Source organism: Azolla caroliniana, unplaced genomic scaffold (genome assembly GCF_043228905.1).
Source record: "Azolla caroliniana isolate FFs.n. ecotype wild unplaced genomic scaffold, voAzoCaro1.0.p SCAF_3, whole genome shotgun sequence".
Lineage (NCBI taxonomy): Eukaryota > Viridiplantae > Streptophyta > Polypodiopsida > Salviniales > Salviniaceae > Azolla > Azolla caroliniana.
In genome coordinates, this window is record NW_028230438.1 from 5674720 (window position 1) to 5687787 (window position 13068).

General features: G+C 48.2%; 1 pseudogene; it reads right to left on the bottom strand.

The window, feature by feature from the left end:
• Positions 1–4677: 4677 nt before the first annotated feature.
• LOC147866008 (uncharacterized) lies at positions 4678–5601 on the bottom strand (annotated as a pseudogene).
• Positions 5602–13068: the final 7467 nt, after the last annotated feature.

Genomic DNA, 13068 nt, shown 5'->3' on the forward strand with positions numbered 1-13068 from the left:
CGTAATTCCTCCTCCGGGGGTGCACGGGCAAGCTGGCTATGCATTCGTTGGAAACGGATGACGAATTGGGGAATGCTTTCCCCTGCCTCCTGCCGGATCGTATAAAACAGGCCCACCATTGTCGTCTGGTCGACCTCCTTGTGGAAAAAATGCAAGAATTTTGCTTTTAATTCTGCAAAGGTTGTGATGGTCGCCGGGTCCTGCGTCCGCCGCCATCGTGTCGCCGGTCCCTCCAACGTGACTCCGAATTCCGCTATCTTCGAGCGTTCTTCTTCCTCCGGTGTCATTCGCTGGGACGTGTGATTTGCTTCCCATGTCTGCTCGAAGTCATGAACATGCGCTTCCGCGTCCGGGTCATCGCGATACTTTGAGTATTGGAACGGCATGTCGTCGTCCAGTATTAGGCCGCGGTTTAGTGGCGTTTGTTGATATCTTTCCGGTTCTTTCTCCGGTTCTTTTTCCGATTCCTTCACCGGCTCTTCTTCCGGTACCTTTGCCGGCTCTTTCGTTGGTGTTGGTGGCTTTGCTTCTTCCACTTCCGGTGTTGGTGGGTTGACGGCTTCCGTTTGCGGTTCCGGATAGCCCTGGTTGAGCGGTTCCGGTTCTGGAGTCGGCACGGTATCCGACCCGTCGTCCTCCGGGCCGCCGGGGGTATCGTTGCTGCTCCGGTAGTTCGTGTGCACGCTGTATCCCCCTTCGGAATCCGATTCGTAGGCTGAAAAGGCTTCTGCCTCGTTTTCTCCGCTTGCCAGTGCCTCGAGGAGGCGTTCGGTTTCCCGGAGACTACTTAGACTGCTTTCGTCGTCCTGGTCGCGAGTTTGCCGTAACCGAAGGGATTCCTCCGCGACTCTCCGGATCTCGTTGGAGAACGAACGATCCGAGCGAATTTCGTGCGCTGCTTGCTGGAAAGTCTCACGCCGTCTTTGCCGTTCGGCGAGGCGTCGAGCTCGGTCTGTAACCAAGTCGTGCGTTGGTCTAGTCATCCATTACCATCGTTCGCTGCGAGAAAGCAGGAATCGTGGTCGCCAAACGTATAACACTGGGGTCCGACGCAACCCCTCTGATTCGGGACTTGCTGCCCTCCGGTAAGGGTGCCGCGACTGGCCTTACCTTCCGGTCCACAATCTTGTACTTTGTGCTAACTCGGGCCGTCCGATCCGACCGGAGCCCCTGACTGAAGTTCGCGATGACTTCGTACATCTCTTCTGAACATACCGGTATCGTCCGGTCTTCGTTAAGGTCTTCTCCGGCTACCTTCCTCAGCATCCCCAAGGTGTCGTCGAAGGAGACCGCCTCCACGGCTCCGCTGATTTCCTCGTCCGGGCCGAGAACTCCGCACGCTCGAAGTCGCTCCTCCGCCCTTGCCTTTTCTCGGCCAACGATGCCGACTATCATACACCCTCCGTTGTTGAAGATGCAAAATTTTCTACCTATCGTACAAGGTTTCTTCGGTTTCGGTTCTATCGTACAGCTGTGGGGTCTTTCTCGAGTGTCCGGACTGTCTCGGCCCCACGCTTTGGCAGCCCTCTCTAAAAATCCTCTCGGTTCTCGCCACCGAGGGATTCGCGGTTTCGCTCGTGGTTCGGCCGCACCGTCAGAAATTGGACCGAATGGCGCCCGTCCTGGCTTTTGACCCTCGCGTATGCCGAACCGTTGTCCAGCACCTTGGTCTCCATTCGCGCCGCCGTGATGTATGGTTCCCCTAATATGACCGGGTGCGAGGATGTCTCCTGCACGAAGAAGTGCTGGTCAATCTCGACGTCGCCGATCTTGACTCGCACGTTCGGGCATGCCCCGTGCAGTTCCTCAGTGGTGCGCGTCGCCGCCCGTATCTTCCACCCGTGCTTGGTGTTGATCGGCCATTTTCCCTTCTTGTAGAAGTCCATGGACATCAGGTTTATTTCCGAACCGTGGTCCACCAGTGCCACCACCGGTTCCTGAACATCTCCGATCTTCACCGGGGTCTCCGTGGTCGCTCGGGCCCAGTGTGGCCTCGAATAGTGGCTCTCCGCCCACTCATCTTCCAGCGCCATGTCGTCGATGTGCGTCGTCCACACCTCCACTGGTCTTTCTGGTTCTGTCTCCGTCAACAACCTCTTCCGCTTTACCAAGCCCACAATGGAGTCGTGGAACTCCTTCTTGGCGATCCCTAGCACCTCCCGCAATGACAGCTCCACTTTGTTGTCGAGGATCCGTTCTTCTAGGACCTTTCGCAGGTCCGTGGCCCTTTCGGTATCCGCCCTTCCTGGGGTTATCTTGCGCGCTGGATCCACCGGCTTCGTTTCGTCGTTGCCCGAATCGGGTCTCGTATCGTTGTGAGGGCCCGGCCGCTCCGGCTTTCCCCACTCGTTTGTCTTCTACCAGAGCCTCGTAGTTCTGGCAGGCGGCTTCTACGAAGCCCGTCTTCTCCTCGACCGGGTCGCTCCATCCGGTTATTTCCCGGACCCGTCTCTCGGCGCGGTCCGCTTCATCTTTCCTCAGCCGTGCGCCGGCGAGGCCTTCCAGCATTGCCGACCAGGATCCGGCTTTGCTCTCCTTTCGGGCCTCGCTGCCCCCGACCCGAATACCGGCCGACGCCGAGTAGTGGACGGTCTCCACGTGTCGGGCTGCTGCCTCTTCCTTCAGTCTCTTCATACCTCCTCGCCCGTCGTTTCGGTTTAGGGCCCTTTTCGTGTCACTGGCGTGCACCCGGCCTTCCCACAGGTACACCACCCGGTTCCTCAACACCTCTGCGAAATCGCCGCAGTCCTTCCGAATGTGGCCGACCTCGTCGCACCACATGCACCTGTTCCCTACTGCCGGCCGTCGGTCACGAGCCGGTTCGTCGCCTTCCCTTCGAGCCTGGGCGATCTGGAGATCCTTTATCGCCCGCGTCAACTCCTCCAGCGCCGCTCCTCCGTACGAGCCATTGACCATGCGCCGGTCGAAGCCGAACCGGTTTCGAGCCACTCTCGGGTCTCTTCCCTTCGCCCTTGTGGTGCTGGTTCAAGCCTCCTTGCTGTGATAGAGCCCGCACCGGCCGCTCCGTTATCAACCCATTCTCGCCGTTTGTCGAAACGGCCACAGACTCTCTTAACCGTAGCCCAGTCGGTCGTCAGCCCGTCTTCGGTTTCTAGCAAGGAGCCGACTTGATCCCGGTCCCGCTCGTCCACCGACTTGACGAACGGTAGGACTCGGCTCGTATCCGGTTCGGTCAAGCGCCGAAAGGCGCGCAAAGCGTTCTTCAAACTCCCGGAGGAGTGCCGACGCGTTTCTTCCCTTGCCGGGGGCCTCCACCCATTCCATGAAGTCCCGTTTCGAAAGCCGGAGCTCGTCGTCCAGCTCGTATTTTTCTAGGAGTCGGCCTTCAAACTCCTCCCAGGTACGACTCTCCGCCCGCACCTCGAGCACCTCCGCATGGATGCTCGGCATCGCCACTCAAGGGAACCCGGCAAGACGCCTCTCTTCCGGAATGTCCCGCATCAGCATTTCTGCCCCGTAGGACGCCAAATACTTCGTGGCATCCTTTCCACTGAACCGGCTGATCGTACCGACAATCGCCTCAATGGCTCTGTCGAGGGCACTGGTGCCCTCGCGTGTGCTCAATATCCGATCCATGGCCGAAGCCATGGCCTCTGCAAGATCCGACCCCCTCATCTTCTGCTCTTCTGCCGCCTCCTTCACTTTGGGTTCACCAAGGTGTCGAGGTATTCCTCGCGGACGCGTGGAATGAGGCGGGACCTCGGGGGTCTTGCACCGAAAAGCAAGAGAGAAAGGAGAAGGGACCCACTACGTGCGAGCGTAGATTCACAGGGACACGACCCTTCGACACAAAGACGCGAGTGGTACACCGACACAGAGAGACACGAATGTATGTATATATATATTAACAAAGACAAACAACAAGAAGCACGAAGTCGGTTACAACTGAACATGCCGGCGAACAGATGCCGTTGCCTATTCGTAAACGCACAGAAAGAAAAGAAGTAGGTTGGAGGTGCTGCCGGAAGCGCTCGGGCATTCCTCAGAGCAGCGCGAGCCTCCCGAAACCTGCACAAAAAGAAGCTACGGGGCTTGGAAGAGAGAGAAGCCTTCGACCGACAACTCGACAACACTTCGTCCTCTCTATCGTCGATCCCCTTCCTCCTTCTCGTCTCCCTCCTTTTATAGGCAAGAAAGGAGCCGTTTCCCATTAACTTCCTACCTACCGAATCTACCTACCTAGGATCTTCTATGTACCTAATTCTCTCTTACGTACAACATAAGGCGTATGTGCATGAAGAGCCGGTTCCTACGATCCGGTGCACCGATTCCACTTGTGGACGGTTTTCTTCACGACAGCGCGACGCTTGAGGAACCAATCACAACCTAGGGTGAGGGGGAAGAGTTGGTGGGGCAAGACATAAAAGTGATGTGAGAAGGTGATAGTGCCTAAGGTGAAGGTGCAATGGGCTTGTGTGTGAGAGTGGTAACGATGTTGGTGATCGCCAAAAAGGACTTGGATGGAACGAGCAGTGGATGTGGCGAGACCTAACCGGTGTACTAAAGCGGTGCTAATAGAAGATATACTACTACTAGTGTCTAATAAGATGGTGTGGGTGCAGTGATTAATGGTGACGAGGGCGGTGCATACCCTCGAACTAGAAGAGGCGGACGCTTGGATGTGCGGGGCTGGCTCTTGCATCAGCACCCCGGACGTTAGTTTCCCGGAAGCTTAGCCAACGATGCCGCGTCAGCCATAGTTATCTGGACTTGTTGCTTGTGAGATTGTTGTTGCAATTTCCGGCATTGACGTCGGACGTGTCCATAATTGTGGCAATAGAAACACCTTGGGCGCCCTTGGCTATCGCGATCGGGACGGTTGCGGCGAGCTTGCAATTGCATGTTTTGGACATCAATGTCCATGGGGGTCGCGCCTTGGTATTGGGCGCGTGAGTCGGTGGCTGATTGATGGGGCCAATGAGGTTGGGTGTCAGATAATGTACAAGCTTCGATTTGTTGGGCGATGAGGATGGCGTCGTTGAAAGTCTGCGGACCTTGGTCCCGAGCGCGGCGAGTGATGTCGTGGCGCAGACGAGGCCATAAGAAGAAAAGCTTCACATGTTCGGGCATGGTAGGGTCAGCGCAAATGAGGAGTTGATTGAGGCGAACACCAAATTGGCCCACGGGTTCGTGTGCTTGTTGTTGCAATGTTCCGAGTTCTTGTAACGCCGTTTGGGCTGAATTTTGATGGGCGAAGTTTTGTACAAGGAGATCCCGAAGGATCACCCAATTCTCGGTCACGTCTCTTGATTGTTGGACGTACCAAGTGGCGGCGACGTTTTCGAGCAAGGTACGAACTTCCAAAGCTTTGCGTTAGTCGGACCATCGATGGTAACTAGAGATCATCTCAAAATGATCCAACCAAGCTAAGACATCCTCGGAAGGCAATCCGGAGAAGGACTTCGGCCGCACCTTGGAATCTGGACGATCTTGCGCGCGGTCGTTGTGAGCGGAGAGGAAGGAGAGCATAGATTGATTCATATGGCTGATTTGAAGCATGGTGTTGGAGACGAGTTCCAGGAGCTACTCCATTTGGAAAGGGGGAGGTCGTGCGTGAGGTTGCGAGAACTCAGGCTCCATCGGGGTATCGACGTTGGAGGCGGCGGAAGGGAATTGGGATGCCATGAACAAGGTAGTAGTGGCTAAAATTTGAGCCCGCTTCTCCACCAATTATGTGAAATGCACATAAAAGGAAACCAAACCAGCCTAGCTAGCTTCATACTTATCATTCAATATATAGAAGATACAAAGGACCCATTTTGGGACGGCTTAGCTACACGTGTCCCAAAATGGTGTGCTAAAAGGGTGGGCCAAAATGGGTGATGTACTAAACGGGAGTGGCTAAAAGAGTGGTGTGTTCAAATGCATGCTCTTGCATGAAAGGGACACCACAATATTTCTATAATAAATATAAAAATATTCGATTTTTAAAAAAATTAATTAATTAAAATAAAGGTTCATAAACTCCCCCCTTTTTTATTTGACATTATAAATGAGAGTTAATACTAATCATATCGTTATAATCTATTAATGAATTATTGCTCTTTTTTTAGTGAATTAAAGTTATTTAAATAAAAAAATGAATTAATTAATATTTTGTATATCTATTTTGCAAAACGAATGGTTTTATAATATTCTTGGGGCCATTTCGTATTCCTGAATATCGAGAATATCACGAATGGCGAATATGGAGAATATCACGTATGTGTCAATCTATGCGTACCAATATATCTTATGCAAGAATCAATGCCTCCCCTCCCAAGTCCAAATCAAACGACCAACTAATGATATGATTGGTTTTTCATATTCAGACTGTTTATGTTTTATGGGAAAGTTAAATTGTGTTTCAAATATTGCATAGCTCTTTGAAGTGATTTCAAATGCATTAAATATGTTATGCATAAAGCATGATGAATAGTTAATTGCAAAACAAAGGTAAGGACAAGTTCCTATAACTTAATATTGAGGCTTTCCTATTAATTGTTAAAAATGTAATTGCTTTATAAAATCAATATCTTATGTCATTGTTGGATTACCTGATGCATTCAATTTACATGTTAGGGACAATATATTAGTAAGAGGTTTAATGTTTTTTTTTTCAAAAAGAGTTCCTTCATTAGAATTAAGAAAAGTGCCGGAGGGCTACAAAAATGTAAAATCAGAGAGTATTATATACAAAGGAAATGGTTATGGCAAAGACCAGGGGTGATGATATTTCCATAACGGTCCTTTAAAGGAGACTGTGAACAGAGGCAACTTCCTCCATAATTGTAGTAATTTTTTCCTTTTCTTTAGAACAACCTTCAAAGAGCTTGGCATATTGTTATATTGCACCGCACAACAGCCAATAAGCTCCCCCATAATTCCGGCAATATTTTTGAGAGAAGAGGAATTATGGACTCATATCGTCTTTTACAACGATACTTCCATAATATCCATAATGTAACCGTAGATATTGTTTACCATACATGGGCTGCACGCTTTTGCTTGCGAGGTTGCTGAGAAGTGAAGACAGTAATTAGATGTTTGTTAATGACTGTCATAGCTTCTGGAGCATCATCTGCTTCATACAACAGGAGACTAGAATGGAGAACCCCCCATATCGTTGATCCCCAAGAGAAGAGACAGCCCGCATTAATTGTTAAGAATAAAGAAATAACTTTATTCCATGCCTATTTGTAAAAGAATACATGTGCGTAAGCGTATGCGAAAGACAGAGTACACGGTTCAGAAGTACAACAATTTGGTAAAACGCAGAAATCACAGAGAAAGAGAGAGAGAGAGCAGAAACGAAACGAAACTATATTCAAAAAATAATTCACTGTATGTTCTCTGTACATACTTCGTGCTCAATGAGCACCTTTTTATACAAGCCCTGACTATTGGGCTGACACAAGTACTTACAGTACTTGACCGCTCATAAATGAGCATCCTACACTTCCAAAATTATTCCTTACGAGGAATAACATTCTAACGGCCTCTCGGTTTACATACCGCCACGACCATATTGTGTATACGGTTTTACGCACCTAATGTTGAGCTTGTCTCTCAACACTCCCCCTCAAGCTCAACTTGAGGTTCCATCTACTTTTCTAGATCTTCGCTCCGGTCTCTCCTGGCTTCATGTCTCGCTCGCGCTCCTTGACCCGTTCGATTCTGCGCGCCTCGACCCTTTCGGTTGGCTTGTCTGCTCGTGTGGCCCTTCTCAGCTCCCTTGATGTCGTGGTATTGGTGCCTCTTCCGCTGCACTTTCCTCCGCTCAGCCCTTAGTTGATTTGGCATGTCTGAATCGAACATTTCGATTAAATCGGTCAACTACCAACTCATTTCCGCTTACATCCGAATTGGTTGTTTCCAATTCGTCTTCTGTCTTTAGGCCCTTGACAACATCAGACCACGTCTTGGTCTTGGCCCTTACGCCCTTCTTGGCTTTATTTCCCCTTTGTTCGGCTGTCTTCAGCTCTTCCTTGCGATTATGACCCCTGTTTTCTTCTTCGGCTTCTTCAACACCCGATCGAATTCTTCATCCGATTCGGCATCGCGGTCACTACCGCTCCTTCCACGCTCCTGTTCCCGTCTCCCCCTCAAGTCCGGCGTGTCGAGGTGACGCAAAGCCACCTCACTCGAGAAATGCCGCAACTTGTCGAGACCAAGGGGCTTGGTGAAGATGTTGGCAATTTGCCAACCCGTGGGAACATACACTAGTTCAACTTCACCAGAAAGGACAAACTCGTGGACAAAATGGTAGTGCACCTTAATGTGCTTGGTCCGGGTGTGGAATACAAGATTTTTCGCAAGATGGATGTTGTTGAGGTTGTCGCAATAGATCATTGTCGGATCGGACACCTCTACATGCAGATCCCGTAATAGTCGTGTTAGCCAAATGACTTCGCACGAAGCGAAAATCGCCCCTCGACAACGCTATTGTTGGTTGTTTCTTACTCTTCCACGTGATCGCCGCACTTCCCAATGAGAATGCGTATCCAGATGTGGATCTATGATTGTGGGCATTTCCGACCCAATCGACATTCGTGTAGCCAACTAACTGTTCGGCTACGCCCGCCTGATATAGCAATTGCATGTCCTTAGTGCCGCTGACATATTGGAATATCCTTGGCGCACATTGAAATTGTTCAATCGTGGGTTGCGACATAAATTGACTGATCAAGACAACCGAGTAACTGAGATCTGGCTGAGTGACCATCAAGTAGATTAGGCTTCCGATGATCTGTCGAAACCATGTTGGGTCGCATGCCTTTCCTGAATCTCGGCGAAGCTTTATTTTTCTATCCAGAGGTGCCGAGCTGGGCTTACAATTTGCCATCCTGAACTTGAAGAGCATGTTCAATGCATAATGACGTTGGCTGATCAATATGCCTTCGGGGGAACGAATCACTTTGATCTCAAGGAAGTAATGAAGGTCTCCAAGATTCTTCATTTCGAATGATGCCGCAAGTTGAGACTTGACGCGACCGATTTCTTCTAGGTCGGCACCGGCGATGACTAAATCGTCAACATACAGTAGAAGGCTAACCGGTCCATGTTTACCTTGCTGAACAAATAATGAAGAGTCTGACTTCGACGTCATGAACTCCATCCTACACAACCATTGCATAATCTTCGTGTTCCAAGCTCGCGGGGCTTGCTTAAGTCCGTATAAAGACTTGTTCAATTGGCAAACTACCGAAGTGTTATGTTCAGACAGAAATCCGGGGGGTTGTACCATGTACACCTATTCCTCAAGATCACCTTGCAAGAACACATTCTTTACATCCATCTGATGTACATGCCACCCCTTCGCCGCAGATACGGCTAGCAGAACTCGCACAGTAGTCATCTTCGCGATTGGTGCGAAGGTCTCGTCGTAATCTACGTCGTGCTTCTACACGTAGCCTTTCGCAACCAAATGGGCCTTATATCGGTTGACCGAGCCGTCGGTGTTGTATTTCACCTTAAACACCCATCTTCATCCAATCGGCTTAACACCTTTAGGTGTGTCAACCAGGTCACAAGTCTCGTTGCCCGATAATGCGCACATCTCTTCCTCCATTGCGACACGCCAGATTGCGTCTTCCGCCGCTTTTGCGTAGCTCTTCGGCACACCCACTTCCACCACTTTTGTCATGTACACATAATGGTGCGCCATGTATTCATTGTACCCGTATCTTTTTACAGGGTTCTTCAGGCGGGTAGATCGGGTAATTCGTGATTACCCGATTTCACGACCTTTTCGGTCGATTTCGACCTCTTCCTCGGAGGGTCCTTCTCGATTGGCTCGGCGTCAAATTCGCTCCGATCTGACTCGGCACGGCCGAAATTGTATTCCGACATTTTCTTCTTCCCTTTTTCTTTACATGTAAACCGTCTCGGTTCTTTACGCGGGGACAACACAACCAAGTCTCCACTACTCGTCGATTCTTCATTTGGTTGGCCATCTCGGCCCAACCCCTCATTTGGTTCGCTAGCTGAAATGAGAATAGACTCTCTGTCAGAGCTCCGATTTCCTCATCATGTGAAGGCATCTCAACCTTGCTGACCTCTTGTTTAGAATTCGGAATGGAGACATCAAGGATTGGAGGCGAAGGTAAGTACCACGAAGCGGACTCGTCGAACACGACATCTCGGCTTATGAGAACTTCCTTCGATCGGGAGTTATAGCACCTATACCCCTTTTGTTCGTCTGAATAGCCAACTCAGATGCACTTTTTGGCTTTGGTGTCTAGCTTCCTCCGTTTCTCCTTCGGCACATGCACGTACGCGATGCTGCCGAAAATCCTCAAGTGTGACAATTTGGGTTCTTGATGTAATACAACTCATGTGGCGATACTCCTCCATTATCAGAGGTCCGATTCTGCAAGTAAATAACCATCCTTATGGCTTCAGCCCAGTAAAACTTCGGCATATGCTTCTCTTCAAGCATTGCCCTGGCTGCTTCTTCAATTGTCAGATTCTTCCGCTCGGCTATGCCGTTCTACTCCGGTGTATATCTACACGAGAATTCGCATCAAATTCCCTCCTTTTGTAGATAACTCGTGAATTAGTCGGAGAAGTATTCCTTCCCGCCATCGGATCGTAGACTCTAGATCTTATGCCCAGTTTCCATTTCCGCAAGGCTCTTCACCTTCAGGAACCACGCAAAGACTTCACTCTTTTTCGCGATCAAGCATGCCCAGCTGTGCCGAGTGAAGTCATCGATGAAGGTTATGAAGTAACGACTTCCACCAAGACTCACGTTCTGTGCCAGTCCCCACACATCCGAATGGATCAAATCCAATGGATTTCGACTACGATAACGCTCATTAGGGAATGGAAGTCGGTGCAACTTCCCTAGTTGGCAGGCTTCGCAGACTTGGCCATTACGGCCCCGAAATTTCGGCAATCCGAAAACAATATTTTTCGTCTGCATTTCACGAAGTCGTGGGAAATTAACGTGGCCGAACTGCTTGTGCCACAGGTCGACATCTGATTCGACCTTCTGTCCTTTCGCGAACAACGCGGTGTCGTGAAGAAAACCATCCCTAGGCGCAAACCGTGTATAGTGTGTGTGAACCGGCCCTTACACGTGGGCACGTCCCTTGTCGTATAGTAGATGGGTAAAAGCATGCGAGTGGAAACACTATTATAGCTAATTAGCTACTAAAATAGCCATAGCTAATTAGCTATTTGTTTAGCTAGTCTTTTTTGTGGGAAAATCAAATATTTGAAAAACTAATTTATGAAAAAACTCAAATATTTGAACTTCTGTTTCAGACGTAGTGGAACTTGGGGAATATCACCATCATCTAAGGTCGACTTCAATGTCATCAATTTCCTGTTTAGCCTAAGTCTGATTTTGAACGCAGATGGAGTACTCAGAGCACGAACGCAGACGTAGCTCCCGCAACAGCAAAAAATCGACATTGCAGATTGACAGCTACAACACAGAACCCGCTCGATCATCGTCCAGGTATGTTTCAGTTACAGAAACCCCAAACATTTGTTTTTTCTTTTTGACTACTGTCTGAACTTTGGTGCCGATTCATATTTCCCCAAAATCGAATTGGGTGAAGTCCTTGGAGTCCCATACAAGGATGTCTCGCAAATCGGGGAGTAGCAACAGGTGTGTTTATATTACTTTTTTTGTGTTTAATCCTGTCTTTAGTGATGATTGGGGTTTCTGATTGAAATTTCTGATTATGGTTTTTGTTTATAAATTTCTTATTAGAATTTCTGATTAGGGTTTGTGATTGAAATTTCTTATTAGGGTTTGTGATTGAAATTTCTAATTAGGGTTTTTGATTATAAATTTCTGATTAGAATTTCTGAATAGGGTTTCTGGTTACAAATTTTGATTACAAATTAGAATTTCTGAATAGGGTTTTTGTTTATAAATTTCTGCTTAGGATTTCTGATTAGGGTTTGTGATTGAAATTTTTTATTAGGGTTTCTGATTGAAATTTCTGATTAGGGTTTTTGATTATAAATTTTTGATTAGAATTTCTGAATAAGGTTTCTGGTTACAAACTTCTGATTACAGATTTTGATTAGGGTTTCTGATTTCAAACTTCTGATTACAGATTTTGATTAGGGTTTCTGATTTCAAATTTCTGAATACAAATTATGATTAGAGTTTCTGATTTGCTAAGTTAAAGATTTTGCACCATTTTTGTTGTTGTTGATTGGGGTTTTTGATTCTCACATATTCTGATTTTGCACTATTTCTGATTTCTGAAATGATATTTCAGATGGCTCGTTCCTCCGTATACGAGAGTGCTAAACTTCGCAAAATTTTGCGAGACAAAGGAGGACTTCCACAACACCTATGGTCTGTCACTCGAGGGTGTTGACCCTGCTGTCCTAAGTGATAAATTGATCAGTGATATAGACTGGATGACAGTATATACAGTGCCTAGAGTCAAAGGCAAGGTCAAGCTGAAGCATGTACGAGCCGACTTGTACGATGACTGCATGAGACTGCACCAGAAAGTTCATCAGGAGATCCCAGTCAACAATGAGTTGTTAGTTTCATTTGCTAGAGCATTTGCATATGAGTACTGCAAAACAACAAAGGAATCTAGAGACCCTGAAATGTATAGGGTAGCTTGGGCAGTCTATGGTGAGGCATCGGTAAAAAGATGCCGAAAGATGGGGACCTTGGCACAAAAAATAGACAGATTTTGGAGCATGGCAGCTGTTGATGCAACTGCTGACTCCCAGCAAGACCGGGGGCATACACCACACCGACACCCAAGGAAAGCCAATGTCGATGATACAGGTGAGACATTGGTTAGCTATATGCTAAAAAATGTCCATGAAGCCTGTGAGACATTGGCATTTTTTAAGACTGATTTAGAGAAAGCCACAATGGCTTCTGCAATGGAGAGCAAAGTTACTTCTGCTGTTACAACAATTAGAAATAAGATTCAGGTAACTATTGTTTTGCTGGTATGTGATTGTGTTATAAATAACGGGTAAAATGTGCTAATCAAGCATTATCTGGATTAGGTTGCGCACTGGATCCCCAGCGTAAAATAGAACTGCAAATAGAGATCCAGGTTCTTTCAATGA